We start from the raw sequence: 16927 nt of genomic DNA on the forward strand, positions 1-16927 counted from the left end.
CTGTCACAAGCCCTAATATTAGGAGTTATACCAAGACATAATCATGAGGACTTTTCTCAACGTGTGATCTTGATTTCTTTGTAAAGAAATGTGTCTTGTACTTACACTACTTGTTGGATAATTTAGGGTTTCAAATGGACTCTCAAGAGAGATCATTCTTTATATCATGAATCAAATTGGAGGGACAGTAGGTATTCAAACTTTTAGGTCATATTTGTAACATGAAGGGGATCCATGTTACAGCCTCTGCTGACACCCACAGAACCTTTCCTAGTTAAGTAAGAAACTGTAAGCAGTCATGCCAGGATTCCTGAGAAAAGGACCTTGCTTCCGTGTTGTGACTTATTTTAATGTCCTGAGATATATTTGAGTGAAAAAACTCCAAACCACTCACGAGTTGGAGAGTGGTCTAGGACAGCTGTTTGGGAAACTCTTCCTTTAGTGTTTTGGATTCTTGAACAATTTTGGTATCTGCAGTGGTCGCAGGCTAAGAAAATATTTACTGGGTGCAGACCATTTTTACACGTGCGAGTGAAACCTGTCCAGTGTCTGGAGGTGGTGTTCTCCCCTGCAGGCTTTCTCACATGGTGATAATGAGGGAGGAGCTAAGCTGGAAGGAGTGGGACTGAAGGAAGAATATACATTTCCAAAGAATTGTTGCACTGTTTCGATCTGAGCTTTCACTGCCAGAAAACTTGGCAGGCGCCAGAAATAGCTACTGCAGAACTAGAAAGTTACATGAATACCAGAGGGAAAAAACTGATTTGCTCACTAGGAGGCCCTATTAAGTAAACATCTGTTAACTGTAAAAATCCCATGCACCAAACGGGAAAATATAATGATATTCAGAGCTTTGGAGCAAATTAAAATCATAAAACACCAGTGGGCAGGAATCACTATGTGTTTCACCATTCTGAAATTTACATGGAAACTTGGAGCGAGGCAAAATAAGGTGGAAACACTTAAGATTATTTACTGTGGGTCTGGAATAGAACTATCCTTTGCTTTGGAAGAAAGCCGGCAGTTGGGGGAATATGTGCTCAGGGAGCAAGTGCATGTGAAAAGCTCCCTAGCTGATACCGGTTGACACAATAAAAGATTCTGGCTCTGTAGTAGGAGGGCTTCTGTCAGAATAAGGAGAGTCTGAGACTTGGCTCTGTCTTTTGCAGAGGTGAGGACTGTAACAGATTTGTACTGTCCAGTTGCTACTAAAAACCTAGAGGAGGAGAGGAGCAGGGAATGTGTGGTTTTTCCATATGGTGTGTGCCCAAGAAAAACGTCTCAGCGATGTGGTATGAGGAGTATTTAAAATACTCGTCCCATTTGGAGCCCTGAATACAAAGGACAATGCCAGGACATCCTTTACATTGAGATTTTGGGCATGCTCACAGTTTTGGAAATTCCATTAGCTGTTTCCTTGGTGGTTTTGAATTGCAACGGTCCTACCGTGTGTCCCTGCAAATAAGACCTAGCCAGACAGTCAGCTCTAATGCGTCTTTTGGAGCAAAAATTAATATAAGACCCGGTATTATACTAATGTGTTATGTTATGTTATGTTATGTTTTATGTTATGTTATGTTATGTTATGTTATACAAGACCCAGTCTTCTATTATAATAAGACCGGGTCTTATATTAATTTTTGCTCCAAAAGACACATTAGAGCTGATTGTCCCTCTAGGTCTTATTTTCAGGGAAACACGGTAGACTAAGCAACAAGAGAAAAACACAGGTTAACGACAAAGAACAGTGGAAGATAGGGTAAGGTCAGTTTAATTTCAATATTACATAAATCACTGTGGCCACTTGGGCTTTTGTTATATTAATGGCTTTGAATGTTTTAGCAGTAGCATTGGAGTTATTTAATCTTGTGATTATCTTTGCTGATTTCCTGTGGGAGCAAAGGAGGGGTAGGGAGTTAACAAGGGGATATGAAGCATAACAAAAGGGTCAAAGGTACATAGCACAGGAGAAAATTTTTGATTATTGTCAGGTGCATATAAATGGATGGGCTTCTGGAAAGATGTGCTTTGCCCCACGTTTTGCTGAGCTCTAATTGGAGACCTAGTTCCCTAATTGTGTGGTGAGGTCTAGTTACTGTAGTTAAGAGAGAAGCTGTATATCAGAGGGCAGAGGGTAAAGCTTTTAAATAAGGCTTCTTTCCCAAATGCCTAAGCAAGAAATTGGAACAGAAATAGACGGTAGAGCTAAAAAGTCTTAAAGTGCCTCTTAAATCTTTACTACAATTACCATAATATAGAATAATAGAGCCGATACTATTTTTAAAAGCTTTTGAAGGTTGCAAGTAGCAGCCATAAATTGTGGGTTGCAGAAAATCTGTAACTGTAGTTTTTCAGAGGCTTTTTATTTTAATGAAAGCGAAAGGTTTTAATAAAACCAGAAAGAACTAATAGGGGACATTCTGAGGTAATGGGACTGTCTCCTTAGCACCAGAAATGCAAAAAAAGTCTAAATGATTGGCAAGTGTGTGCTTGTTAAAAAAAAAAAAAAAAAAATTCAGATTCTCCTTCCTGGCCACAGTTGGGGACATTTGGGTAAATTTGATTTATAGTCAACAACGAGGAGGTAGCCAAGCATGAGAGCAAGAAATAATCTGACACTGGCAGAGATGTAAATGGTTTGGAGAAAATGAGGCAAATATTCTGGCTCCTTTTGTGAAGGAAAGAACAAAATGCCATTAGGATACCTTGCCATAAAGAGAAACTCAGTAGCAATGACCTGATTGGCCTGGAGAAAATTGTTTCCACGTCTGTCGAGATTTGTTTTGGATGAGAGTTCTGAAAGAAGAACTTTTAGAGGTAATGGGATGCTTACAAATACCTTCCCTCCCCTTCCCATTTCTACAAATAGAAGAAAAGTAAATCTCTTTTGGCAGCCACAATTAGATGCTAACCAAAAACACCATTCCCATTTGAGATCATTGCTTAATGTTTGATGTGTCCATAATACAGCAACAAAAAGTTAATAATAATTTTAGAGTTAAGAGGAACAAAGTTATTAATGGCAGTTAGGTTTCTTAAGGAAGTTGGTAGAGTCCCAGATGGTTTAAACTACAAAACACTTATCAGTTCTACTTCTGTGATGCAAACTGGGCAAAGAATGCAGAGGCAGAACAACATATTGTGTGAGAAGTTTTCTTTCCCTATTTCCTCTTTTCTTTCTTCTCTCTTTTCTTCCCTTTTCCCCAAAATAGTGAACAAAAACTCTTTGAAGGCAGGGACTGTTGTAGTGTAAGAGAGGGGACTATCACAAGGCAGTTAGGGTGTAATGTGATAAGAGTGGTGGTGGTGGTGGTGGTGGTGGTGGTGGTGGTGGTGGTGGTGGTGGTGGTGATGGTGATGGTGATGGTGATGGTGATGGTGATGGTGATGGTGATGGTGATGGTGGCGGTAGGGAGCACCTACTCAGAGCATCTGAGGGAGAGTGGCAAGACATATTACTTTACCTGAAAAGGTGACTTTTAAGGGGAGCTTTGTTATATGAGTTGAATAGGGATGAAAGGGAGGTGGGAAGAGGGGAAGAGTGAGGAAGGAGGAAAGACATTGCTTGTGTGATGAAGGAAAGAAACATTTGAGGTGGAGAGGTGAGTAGACGTCAGACCATAAGAATGATGGACATGGTGCTTGATGCCCAGGCCAGCTCTTGGCTTTTAATCAGTAGTCTCTCAGTTCCATTCAATTTCTGCCTTTTTTCCATTTTTATTGATGGTGTCAAAGTATGTGTATGTCTACATCTTCTACTCATGCTTCATTCACATATTTTTCCAACTGTCTTTCAAGACAGTGACAGTGCTGTCTTCTCTACAGAGCTTTCGTTTGTGTTCCCTGTAGGATGTAAATATTCTCTACTCTTGCATGATGGGCCCTTGGGACCATTCAGGCCTCTTTTCTCCTATAATCTTGTTATTGCAGTTATTTGTAACTTTCTTTTCCTTTATGTGATTATAATCTCCTTGAGGGCAGATCATCTTCTTTTTTTAAAATTTCTCCAAATACCTAGCATGAGATTGAAGCTTAATAGATATTTATTTAAATGAATAGACACGTGATTACTAGAATTCATCAAAGGATTTCTGGTGTAAGGATAGTCTTTTTTTTGTTGTTCTCATTTTCTCTAGTTTCCGTTAATTTCATGCTGCTATTATTTTTAAAAGCACATTAGTAACTCATTTATTAATGTAGCACATATCTAGTGAACTGTCTGTGTGTCAGTGCTGAGATACAAAGATGAATACATTTTGTCTCTGGTCTCTAAGATCCCACATTTAAGCAAGAGAGCATTTAAAAAATGGTAACATAATGACACGAGGAGGCACTAAACGGATATGTACAATGTGCTTTTAGAAGGCAGTGAAAGAAAAGACTAAATGTGCCTAGCGAAGACATCATAGCAGATACATGGGTACTGTGACTCCCTATTTCTGGATTATTCCTTCATCTATGAACCCCAAAGACTGAATCAAGTTAGTATTTGTAGTAATCACACACACACACACGCTGTTTATTCTTTAGTATAGAAATAGGATTAGCAGTCCTGGAAGTAGGATTCCTTCTATATATTTTTTGTAGTCCTAGAAGTATTACAGGGTCAGAGGGTATACAATTTTAAATGCTCTTGTGGCATCTTGCCAAACTGCTAGCATATGGAGAATTTTTCAGTTGAACACTACCCAGATTTTCCAGGCAAGAGGTGAAATGGAGACCTCTATAGCACAGTGACTGTTTGTTTTAGTTGTGTCCTTAAGTCTGTATTCATTCAGCAGCTAGTTGTGCTCTGTCAGCTCTAAAAACCATATGTGTTGCCCCATTATCTAATCTAAAGTTGCACTGGCTTGTTGGGTCCCAGCAGCATCCAGTCTACACTGATCCACTAGTCAGTTAGGCAGTTTGATGAGTAGTTCAGAGGACATAGCATGAAAAGCAGCAAAGAGGCATTTGCTGTACATGTACTAGACTAATCCATTTCAGCCCTGTTAATAATGTCTTGCTTCTATTCCAAAGTAATACCACAATATGAGTGCATTAAATTTACATGCAGCTACACCTTGTTATGTATAAACACTACAACCCATAAAAGGCAGGAGAAAAAAATAAGTCAAAGACAAGAAGAATGAAAAGATGTTAGCATTGTGTTCTTTTTGACCCCCAAATTATATTTAGGATAGGTTTCTATATAGCATAACATCTAGTCACTGATCGAGAAGATGCTTTCTTTTGCATTTTCCTCAATTTTAATAATTAAGTATTTAATTGTAAAAGTTCAATTTGATGTTGGTTATTGAAAACTTCACTGAAACGTGGACAGTTTCTTGAGTGTAACTAATTAATGTTTTAAGGATATAATGTAGAACTAGAACCCTAGATCATTTTAAGATATTTTTAGCATACTCCCCAGATGTTTATGCTCTTTTTTTCTTTGATTCTGTAATTGTTTTCTTCACCCTCAGAGTCTTCTGAGACCTAAACCTCCAAGTCATCTTCAACTTTTTAGTGTTTCCTCTAATTACTAGGCATCATGTTTTTTTTCATAATACCCATATTGATTTCCTGTTGTTGCTATAATAAATTCCCATGGACTTGGTGGCTCAAAACAACACAGCTGTATTATTTTATAGTTCTGGATGTCAGTAGTCCAAAATTGGTCTCGCTGGGATAAAAATAAAGATGATGACAGTATTACATTCTTTCTTGGGGTTGTAAGGGAAAATACATGGTATTGCCCTTTCCATCTTCTGGAGACTTCCTGCATTCCTTGACTCATGTTCCCTTCCATTTTCAAAGCCACCAATGTATGACCTAATCTTTCTCACATTGCATTACTATGCCACAGACTCTTACGTCTCCTCGTTCCACATTTAAGGACCCTTGTGATTACACTGGCCCATCAAGAGAATCTGTGTTAAGCCCTTATTTTAAGGTCATCTGATTAGCAACTGTAATTCCGTCTACAATGTTAATTCTCTCTGACCATTTAATAAAATATGTTTACAGGTTCCGGGAATTAAGATATGGGAGTCTTTAGGGGGTATCATTCTGCCTGTCACAATATGTATCATATCCATTCCTTTCTTTATGATAACCATGTGACTCTTTTATTTCAGACCCACTTGTTAAGATCATTGCAATAGCATTTGATTTTCTTCTCTGCCTTTAGTTTTCCATCTCTCCAGACATGGTAATCTATGCTGACATACTAATCTCCATAAAGTCTAGTGTAGAGTATTATATCTTCTCAAAAAACTTAATTGACAGTCTTTTCAGTGAGGCAGTGCTCAGCACGCTCTTTTGATTATGCAACCTATCGATACAAATTTGTAAACCCTTTCATGTTTTATTTACTTAGAAGTTATGTTCAGATGCTATTGTACTAATATTTTATAAACTTATAAGCATACATAAAACAAATTTAAAAATATGTGCAAAAGATGAAATACACAAGATATAAAGATATTTAAAAATTTTTGTTTGCGATATAAAATACCTACTTTTCAGTAAAAATTATTAATATCAATGATAGTGATGATATTATGCATCATTATTTTATAAAAATCTTGAATTAACACTTTGATTTAATATATTAAGTATCTTGGACTGTATCCAGATTATATTGATGCTTGTTATAGATACTGTAACTAATATATGTATATATATTGTATTTACTGCACTGTCATGATATTCACTTTTCAATCTGCTTTACCAATTGGGTGAAAGTAATTTTTTTTGGTGGGGGCTGAAATTTAACATGCAAATTTCTACCTTTTTAACATTAATCAGTTTTTTGCATATTAATTAATATTATAAATTAGTTAATTAAACATTTTCCTACTATAACAAATGGCTTTAAACCACCTAAAGCTCTTAGAAGATTGATATACAAACTAGAAAATTCCATTTTTAAATTTAAATGTATTGACATATATTTGTTTAAATACATGACATCTTAAGTCATTTTGTTAACAAAATTTTTTAAATAGGAAAATTTCTATAGCCAAAAAAAGAAGGAAGATTCCCAAACATTGATATTTTAAGTGTTCTCTTCATAGCTATTTTCTCTCCCGAAAGGAGTTACTTTCTTAGTTATTAAAAAATTTACATTTACCTTGAAGGGACAGATAAGGCATGTCTGATATCTTAAATCTATTGTTATTGTAGAAAAGGCCTGCAATTTGGGAATTATTTCTCTAAAAGAGAAATATATAATTAGTCTTTAATTTGACAGCTCTACAACTCCTTTAACTACTTTCCTTTGAGATAAACAACAAACCTCAGAGTGGTACCTAACATGTTCCTGATGAACCCTCATCTTATTATAAAGTATTATAAGAATTCTAATTAAAATTACATCAATAACATGTCAGAGCAGCTATACAAGCGCTGCAGGTGAGGGCATGATTGAGGGAAATGACCCCCTCTGTCAAGATTGCTTTCAAGGTTCACGTCTACCCAACATGGGTCAAGTAAGGAAGCCATGCCAATCTTGTAGTAAACATTTTAGGTAAGAAATGTAAGTAGATATTTTAGCATGTTCTTACCGTGTTTTCCCGAAAATAAGACCTCGTTGGACAATCAGCTCTAATGCGTCTTTTGGAGCAAAAATTAATATAAGACCTGGTATTATATTATTAATTATACCCGGTCTTATTCATATTATATTGTATAAGATCCAGTCTTATATTATAGTAAAATAAGACTGGGTCTTATATTAATTTTTGTTACAAAAGATGCATTGGAGCTGATTGTTCAGCTAGGTCTTCTTTTCGGGGAAACACGGCACTACCCTCAATGGATTATTTTGTAAACCCCAGTTTGTAGACCTCTGGACTAGAGAATAAAGCCCATATCCTCTGTACAGAGTTCAAAACCTCTTATGTCCTCACTTCCATTTTTGACTCACCTGTATTTTTTTTATCCTGTACATTTTCGCATATGATTCATTTTACATGCACTGCCATTCTCCCTTCTTTCCTCAATTTTATCTCATCTGGTTCTTAAAGTCCCATCCATCCTTCAAGCTGCAGGACCTGACTTACTTCAGTTACACAGCAAATGCTGGTTGAATGAAAGGTCTTCTGTTCATTTCTTTTGGTGTATGTTTCTTAACTTGTAAGTACATATCTATTTATTTCTTGACATGGCTTGTTTGTCTCTATGACTAGACCAAGATCCACTAAGGCAGATAGGGACTGTGACAGTTTCACTTACCATCGAATACATATTTCTTCCTAGCTTAATGACTAGCACAAAGTAGGTCCTCTGTAATGGTTTATGGGATGAATAAAGGTTAGGTCACCCTGAAGCCTTCAGTGATTGCTCATCCCACATGGCCATAATTAGCATTTTCCTTTTCTGTTCTCTAAATCTGTACTTTGAACAGACTAGGGATTCAATAACTATCAAGTTAGAATTAACATTCAATTTTATTGTTGCTTTTTCTTTCTTTGTAGTGAGATTTGACCCAGTGCTGAAGGCACAAGTGGCAATTCAATTGCTAGAGTGTCCCATGGTTGAGATGGAAAGTTGTTTGAAAGTTGTTCACTTACCAAAATCATGTCTGTATATGGTGTTTAACAGTAATGTGCAAATTGCACCCGTAGAATGATCCTGGATCCGAGCTCATTTGCAGCACTTTAAAAACAAACTCCAGAGCCCAATATCACAAGTGTTTTCTTCCTTTTTGATCTTACCTCATTAGGGGGACAGGGTAAGGGTTGTAAAATGTGTTGAAATCTGTCAATACTTTGTGTTTCTTTTTCATTAAAACCTTCAGATGCTGTTTTCCTAGCGGCTCCATTTACCGGGAGGGAGAGGAAAAAAACACTAAACAGGTGTTCTCAACTTGAAAAACAGCAATTTCAAGCAACTCACAAGGGGATGAGTTGGAAATTTTCAGATTCTGAAGTTGTCACTGCGAGATAAATTTGGGTTACACATTTTTTCTCATAAACAGACTTTCTTTAACATAAATTTCTGGAGTGCATGAGGCACCTGATTTCTCGGGGGGGCAGACACGCTTCACGGAGCTATTGTGCTACAGAGATAGTGTGTATTTTCCCAGCCTTCTTCCAAATGTGCACATGTGAGCTGGAAGAGTAGTATGCTGAGCTGCTAATACGGAATTCTAGCCTCCCCTGGCAGGGAGAAAAGTGCTTATGGTAAATATTTGGCTTTGAAGGATGGAAAAGTGTCTGAATTTTGAGTAATCTAAACTCAAGCTTAAATGTTTCTATAATGCCATAAGAAGATTATTTGTCAAATAAACAATGAGGTGCATTAAGTATCTTATACAAAAGAACTGCCTAGTACAGTGTTCATTTTTGAAGCAGTAGCCATCTGAAACAAGGGGAAGTTAAAAGAGATATTTTCTATAGCAGTAGTTTAAAAACTGTGGTCTCCAGGCCAATTGCCTTAGCGTTTCCTACTAAATAGTTAGGAATGCTTAGTCGTGGGTCATACTCCAGAACTACTGAATCAGAAATTCTAGGAGAAGCTCCAGCAATCTGTGTTTTAGCAAGTGACTCTGATGTAGGCCAAAGTTGGATTGAATTCCAGTAGAACAATGGCTCTCCAATTCATTCAGCAGATACATGTATTGACTATCTAATAAGTTCTAGGCACTCTTTTTAGGCACTGATAATACAGCAGTGTGAACAAATGGGGAAACTCTTGCTTTCTTGCTGCTTATATTCTAGTGAGCAATCTGGGAAAGTCAAAAGAAATGAGGAGTTCATTAGTTTAAGTTCTCCATTTGGGACCTGCAAGATGCCTTTTTTAGTGACCATGGTGTTTGAGGTAGGCTTGACAAAAGTTGTAGTGTAAGCTTTAGGAAACTAAACCAGACTTACTTCATTTTCAATGTTAGCTACTTTTTCTTTCATGACCAGAGGTCCTGGGACTGGTTTCAAGATCTCTGTCTAGATGCTCAGGATCCATGACTTAATGAAATGGGCAGTTGATCTGCATATACTGGTTCCTCTGAATTATTTATTAATAGTCTTTCTGTGGTTGGCACTCTAGTATGGGCATTGGAAAGGAACTGATTGGCATGATCCATAGTATTGGGCTCTTATCCTATAAAGGATTGTTATTGAACCAAATGGTATAAAGACATACAACTGAGTAACAGTCAACAAGTAGATGGCTTACATTATTAAATAAGTGAGAATAAACACTCCTAATATAAAAAATTGGAAAAATAGTGGGTCTTCAGCATTTGGTATTAAGTAGGCTAGAATCCATAGGAATTCACTACCTTTCTTATAGCTAGTCATGTATTCAAATACCGGTTTTTCCAATTTTGAAATTTTTCATAATAAAACATAAAGATGAGTCAAAATATAAGTGGAATAAACACTCAAATAATATTCTTTAAGATTTACCATTTATACTTCTTCTTTTTTTAAATTTGTTTTTTAAATTTATTGGGGCGACAATTGTTAGTAAAATTATAGATTTCAGGTGTACAATTCTGTATTATATCATCTATAAATCCCATTGTGTGTTCACCACTCAGAGTCAGTTCTCCTTCCATCACCATATATTTGATCCCCCTTACCCTCATCTCCCACCCCCCACCCCCTTTACCCTCTGGTAACCACTCAAAGGTTCTTGTTGATGGACGAGACAAGCTCGGGATCCCGTGGCAGTATTCTGAGAACGAAAACCATTTATACTTCTTTCTCTGTCTACACACACACACACACACACACACACACACACACACACTCACACTCATGCATGCACACACATTGTTTTGTCATTCCACTTGAAAGTTTAAGTTGTAAATATTTAAAAAATTTACCCATCAATAATTCATCATGGATCTCTTAAGAATAAGAACATTTGTCTAAATTACCACAATATCATTATCATTCCTAAAAAATTAACAGTAATTCCATAAATCATTGAAACTCTAAACCCTCCTTAAATATCTACATTTTTCTCAAGAATGTCTTTTGTAGTGTTCACTGAGGATTAATTTATGCAGATCATTTTGTTTTATGCTTCTTTGATCTCTTTTTTTTAAGAAAATTTTTATTGCAATATAACTAACATACAGTATTATATTAATTTCAGATGTACACCATAGTTATTCAACATTTATATTAATATCTCTAAAAAAGTGATATCACCAAAAGTCTGGCAACTATCTGACACTGTACCATGCTATCACAATATTATTGACTATATTCCCGATGCTGTACATTACATCTCAATGACTTATTTGTTTTATACCTGGAAATTTGAACCTTTTATTTCCCTTTTTTCCTTTTAAAATATTACAATTACAGTTGACATTCAGTATTTTATATTAATTTCAGGTGTGCAGCATAGTGGTTAGATATTTACATAATTCAAAAATGATCCCCCTGATTTGGCTAGTACCCACCTGGCACTATACATATCTATTACCATATTATTGACTATATTCCCTATGCTTTACTTTACATCCCTATGACTATTTTGTAACTACTAATTTGTACTTCTTAATTCCTTCACCTTTTACACCCTGTCCCCTACCCCCTCCCATCTATCACCCCAATAAATCTAGTACCCACCTGACACCATACATAGTTATTATAATACTATTGACTGTATTTCTTATGCTATACTTTACATTCCCATCACTATTTTGAAAAAACAAATTTGCACTTAATCTCTTCCCTTTTTCTACCCATCTCCCCAACACCCCTCCTATCTAGTAATCATCAAAATGTTCTGTGTATCAATCAGTTTGTTTCTGTTTTTTTGTTTGTTGTCTATTTTGTTCTTTAGATTCCATATACCGGTATAACTGAAATCACATTTTATCTTTCTCTGTCTGACATATTTCACTCAGCAAAAAACCCTCCAGATCCATCCATGCCATCGCAGATGACAAAAACCCATTCCCTTCCATGGATGAGCAATATTCTATTGTATACAATTGTGCTCCTTCCTCTTTATCCATTCTTCCATCAATGAACACCCAGGCTTCCTCCACATCTTTGCCATTGAAAACAATGCTGCAGTGAACATATAAATGCACATATCCCCTGGAAGTAGTGTTTTGAGTTTCTTCGGATAAATACCCAGAAGTGGGGGATTACTGGATTCTTCTTTGTCTCTTTCTTATTACAGCCTTTATTTTAAAGTCTATTTTGTCTGGTATAACTATTGTTACCTCAGTTTTATTTTGTTTGTTTCCATTTTCATGAAATATCTTTTCCATCACTCTGACTTTACTTTCAGTCAGAGTGAGCCTGAAGTGAGTCTCTTATAGGCAGCATATGTAAGGGTCTTGTTTTCTTATTCATTCAGCTCCTCTGTCTTTGATTGGAGCAATTAATCCATTTAGATTTAAATTAAATTTTGATAGATATGTAGTTATTGCCATTTTATTGTTCATATATTTTATTTTTTAAATTTTTTTTTGTCTTAAAGAATTCCCTCTAACATTCTTTGTAATGCTGGGTTGGTGGTGTTGAACTCATTTAGCTTTTTCTTGTCTCGGTAGATCTTTATATGTCCTTCAATTCTAAATGATAGCTTTGCTGTGTAGAGTAATCTTGATTGTAGGTCCTTGGTTTTCCTCACTTTGAATATTTCTTGAAATTGCCTTCTGGCCTGAAACATTTCTGTTGAAAAATCAGCTGATTGCCTATGAGAGCTCCCTTGTATATAAAGATAACTTCCCCTAGTGGTAAGTGCTATGATCAAAATTAAGTATGATGCTGTGACAGTTCATGACAGTTGGTGACACATGGTGTGGTCAAGCAGGACCTCGTTGTGGAGATGACATTTGAGTTGTTATCTGACTGGAAATGACAGAAAGTGAGGGATAGGGGTGAAGAAACTCAATGTGCTAAACCCACTGACTGAAACAGACTTTTTGGAGGGTGTTAGATTTCAGGAGTGTTTTTGAATGAAGGATGGAAGAGTTTGGGAATTACTTAAGAATTTTAGGAGGATAATTATGTGAGTCATCGACAGGGGTTGGTGGGAACAGTCTTGGTCAATCAGATAGTAATTCCAGTGAATCATGGAGACTGTTCCTTTTTGTTAGTAGTTGTACATATTGTTTTCCTGGCTGGGTGCAGTGATGCCAACACAATGGACCAAAGGGAGAAAGTCTAAAAAATGTCATCAAGAAATATAATTCAAATTTGTCAAGTACTATTGGTTATTTTTATCCTTGCAAGTTCCTAAAATTCTATACAGAATTTCACTGGGAATCGTGTGCCAGAATTTTACTGGAAGTCATGTTCCACCATGGGAAGCTGGGAAAGTGGAATTCTTCTTAGTTCTTCTGCCGTGTTTATTAGTCTTTGTATCCCTTCAAAAGGTATATCCTATTATTCAGCCCTATTTTTTGAGTTGCTGGAGTTCACTCTATATGCATTTAGAGTGAATATGACTTTATTAAGCACTTGCAAATAAATATCAGTAATGACTTTTGTAGCCAATAAAGAAGGAAACTGAAAAAGATGCCTTTTTGAAGAATTTTCTCTGAGTTCCTTGGCAGAAAAGCCATGTAAAACTGGATGTCCGAGTACACTTACTCGTATGCCATAATAGTGTAGTGGATAATTGAGTCAGATGAAATATCCAACTCCACATATAATACACGTCTAGTAGGTAGTATCTGGTCCTAGGTTGATTTTTCAGCCAGCATTTGACATAGCCCAAGAGAGGTTTTCGACACCTATCAGAGAGGTAAAAGGAAATGCTATCTCTGGAAGTACGTGGGTAGGGAGCAGACTGAACTGTGGCTGTTGAGAAGAAAATCTTCAGAGCGAGAAACACACTGGAGCAACTGATGTTCCTCATAACATTACACTGTGCCTGGTACGTTACAGGCAGTCAAACATTTATTTAATGTAATCCAGCTGAGCTTTTAGATCTAAATTCCAGTGCATAGTACATTCAGGTACACATTCCTCTTCACTATATGCTTAACACTACTAGCTCTGCCAAAAGTTGAATGGTCTTATTTGTGTATTCCCATTAAGCCTCAGTCTGCGCATCTGTGAAACTCATCTGTGAAATGTGTTTATTGCAAATGCTTAATGTATTGATGTGTTAGGAAAAACAACTGAAAAAGAAGATATTCACCAGTTATGTAGCATTTCTAGGAATTTGTAATTGATACTGAAGGTTCTGTGCAAGTTGGATTCTGGTTTGGATTTATGTCTTTTATGGCAATATGCTGTGTATGTGCGCCCATGTACGTACTTCTGCTTACTCTGGAGAAGATGTACCAAAGAGGATGAATGCATTATTCCATTCTAATACAATATGTCCTGGTCTCTCTCTCTCTCTCTCTCTCTCTCTCTCTCTCTCTCTCTCTCTCTCTCTCTCTCTCTCACACACACACTCACTCACACTCACACTCTCCCCCATTTTACTCTGCTGCTATTGCTAAACACTAAAATTTTCTTTTATATTTACAGTTCGTGAGGCAGTACTATGTACATATCATGTTGAATCAAATTCTTTACTATATGTTCTCTTTTAAACCTAGGAACCTGATTCACCCCTGAAATAAATTCTCCAAGGGAACTGCTGTCTTGCATGGTGGTCAGATCTTTCTCTTTAACCTCCTGGTAGTATTGGCGCCATTATCACCTCCTGCCTTAAGACTATTCTTCATGTGGCACCATCCTGAGTGTCTTCCTTTTTCTCCCACTAGTCTTTTTATTTTCTTTCCAGTTTTCTTCAATATTATGGATATTTACTACAGTTCAGATCTAGTCTTCTGGATTCAGCCAAAAGCTCTGATTTATGTTTTCTGTGAGAAAACATATCCAATTCTGATTTCTCCAATAGTCTGTCTTAACACGTTCTCCTTGAAGTTTCTTGTTCAAAGTGCAAAACTCTAAGGTTAATACTAAAACATAACTCATAATTTCCTTATTAAAATTGACCCCCATCCTATGTTGAAAAATCATCACTGTATTTTCTGTTACCCAAACTAGAAGGCTTGGTCATCCTTTACTTTCCACACTTCTTTGTGCTTTGTCTCATCTCAGTCAGCACATGCTGGAAGTTCTTTTTTTCTCTTTTTTCTTTTTTAAAAAAATATGGACTACTTCGTGAATTAACATGTTATCTTTCTCAGGGGCCATGCTAGTCTTCTCTTATCATTTCAGTTTTAGTATCTTCTGCCAAAGTGAACACAGTTTATTCTTTCTAATGGACGTTAGTTTCCTTCTCCGCTGTCCATACCCTGGCTTAGGTGTTCTTTGGACACTAACTGATGTTATGGCCTTCAGCCTCAACTGGGCTTGTAATCACCACTTCAATTCTATCTCATCTGACCGTTCTGCATGCATCTAACTCTCCATGTACATTGGCCTGTCCACTCTTGATTTTCCAACCATGTCCTTTTGCTTATTACTACTAGCTCTGCCAAAAGTTGAATTGTCTTATTTGTGTATTCAAATCCTACGTGCCTAAATCCTTTAAGGTTTGTTGTGTTATTCATGTATTATTCATGAACTGTTAACTGAGTACATGCTATGTGCAGGTATTGAGCTAGACACCTATGTCTTTAGAGCTCAGCTCCTAACAAGACGCAGTCTCTGTGTTCAAGGAGATTACTTCATAATAGGGAATCTGGCAAGTAAATAGGCAGTTATGGTAAGATGTGATAAAATTCATCTCATCATCATATGGAAACCATCCCAAACCACTTTGGCTCCTCTGAACTCATAGAAATTACTCATTGGCCACTTAACTACTAATTTTTACCTGTTCTATCAATTTTACTATATGTTAATCTTATTTCCTCTAATAGATTATAAACTCCTTGAGGTCAGAGAATACATTTTATACTGCTAAATATACCCTATAGCCTCTAGCTCAGAATATTTCATATAAAAAGTACATATTAAATACCTCCCAGTTTATAAGACAGTTATATTTTACCTTTGGGAATGTTTTCTATGCACTGCATAACTACTTCTCTGTCCACATAAAATACAGAAATATGGTGAGAGAAGGTGTGATTTTTTTTGTATTCAGTTTACATTAAATGGAGATTTTAAACATGTAAATTGAATTACTTATGCTAGTTAAATTATAATACGTATTACCAAATGGTAGGTGCTTATATTTCAGATTTCCCCTGATACAAAATAGTCAATACATCTTAAAAATAAGGAACATAAATTAGAATTGCATTTCTGCACTTCTATGAAATTTATGAAATATATGCTAATAATCAGAAACCAAGAGTATAACATTATAATCGTCAGGTTATAAAACCAAATTTTTGTTTTCTTAGAAAATGAGTTTTTTATTAATATAGTAGGACTTATGAAGCCCTAATTAGATGAAGCAGGTGTTTCTGATAGAGTACTCTTTAAAAGTAAATATAAATGAACTGTAATTTTTCAGTACGCTCATCAATTAAAAAAATATTGCATTTTAATCTAGCCCTGACATATTCCTAGATGTTGATTATAATACTTCCTGTTAAATTAACTTTCCTTAGGAACTTTTTCCACTTTGTTTTTGGTTTAATTTCATATATATTAAACCAATGATATCTAGATCATTGTGGTTTTAATTTGCATTTCCCTGATGATTAATGATGTTGAGTATCTTTTCATATCTGTTAGCTATCTATATGTCCTCCTGGGATAAATGTTTACCCTGCTGTTAATGGGTTTCATTTGCTCTTATTTTTATTGCATTTTTAAGTGAAATATGAGGTTTTTGATTTGAGACTTCTTTTTTGTTTACTGCCTTACAATTTCCCAAAAGTACTACATTAGACGTAGCCTGGAAAATTTGATATGCTGTGTTTTCATTTTCATTCACTTTAAAATACCTCTGTATTTCAATTTTGATTTCTTCTTTGACTCTTGGGATATTTAGAAGTATGTTATTTAGTTTCCAAATATTTGAGGATTTTTCAAAGGTATTT

At 35.9% G+C, this 16927-nt stretch overlaps 1 non-coding gene across 1 annotated transcript; it reads right to left on the minus strand.

The window, feature by feature from the left end:
• Positions 1 to 15071: 15071 nt before the first annotated feature.
• LOC141567418 (U6 spliceosomal RNA) lies at positions 15072 to 15173 on the minus strand. The gene has a single exon (XR_016021452.1). It is a non-coding gene; the product is annotated as a U6 spliceosomal RNA (small nuclear RNA).
• Between the last annotated feature and the right edge of the window lie 1754 nt (positions 15174 to 16927).

The sequence above is a fragment of the Rhinolophus sinicus genome, chromosome 5, assembly GCF_057876585.1.
Source record: "Rhinolophus sinicus isolate RSI-liver-muscle chromosome 5, RSI-T2T, whole genome shotgun sequence".
Lineage (NCBI taxonomy): Eukaryota > Metazoa > Chordata > Mammalia > Chiroptera > Rhinolophidae > Rhinolophus > Rhinolophus sinicus.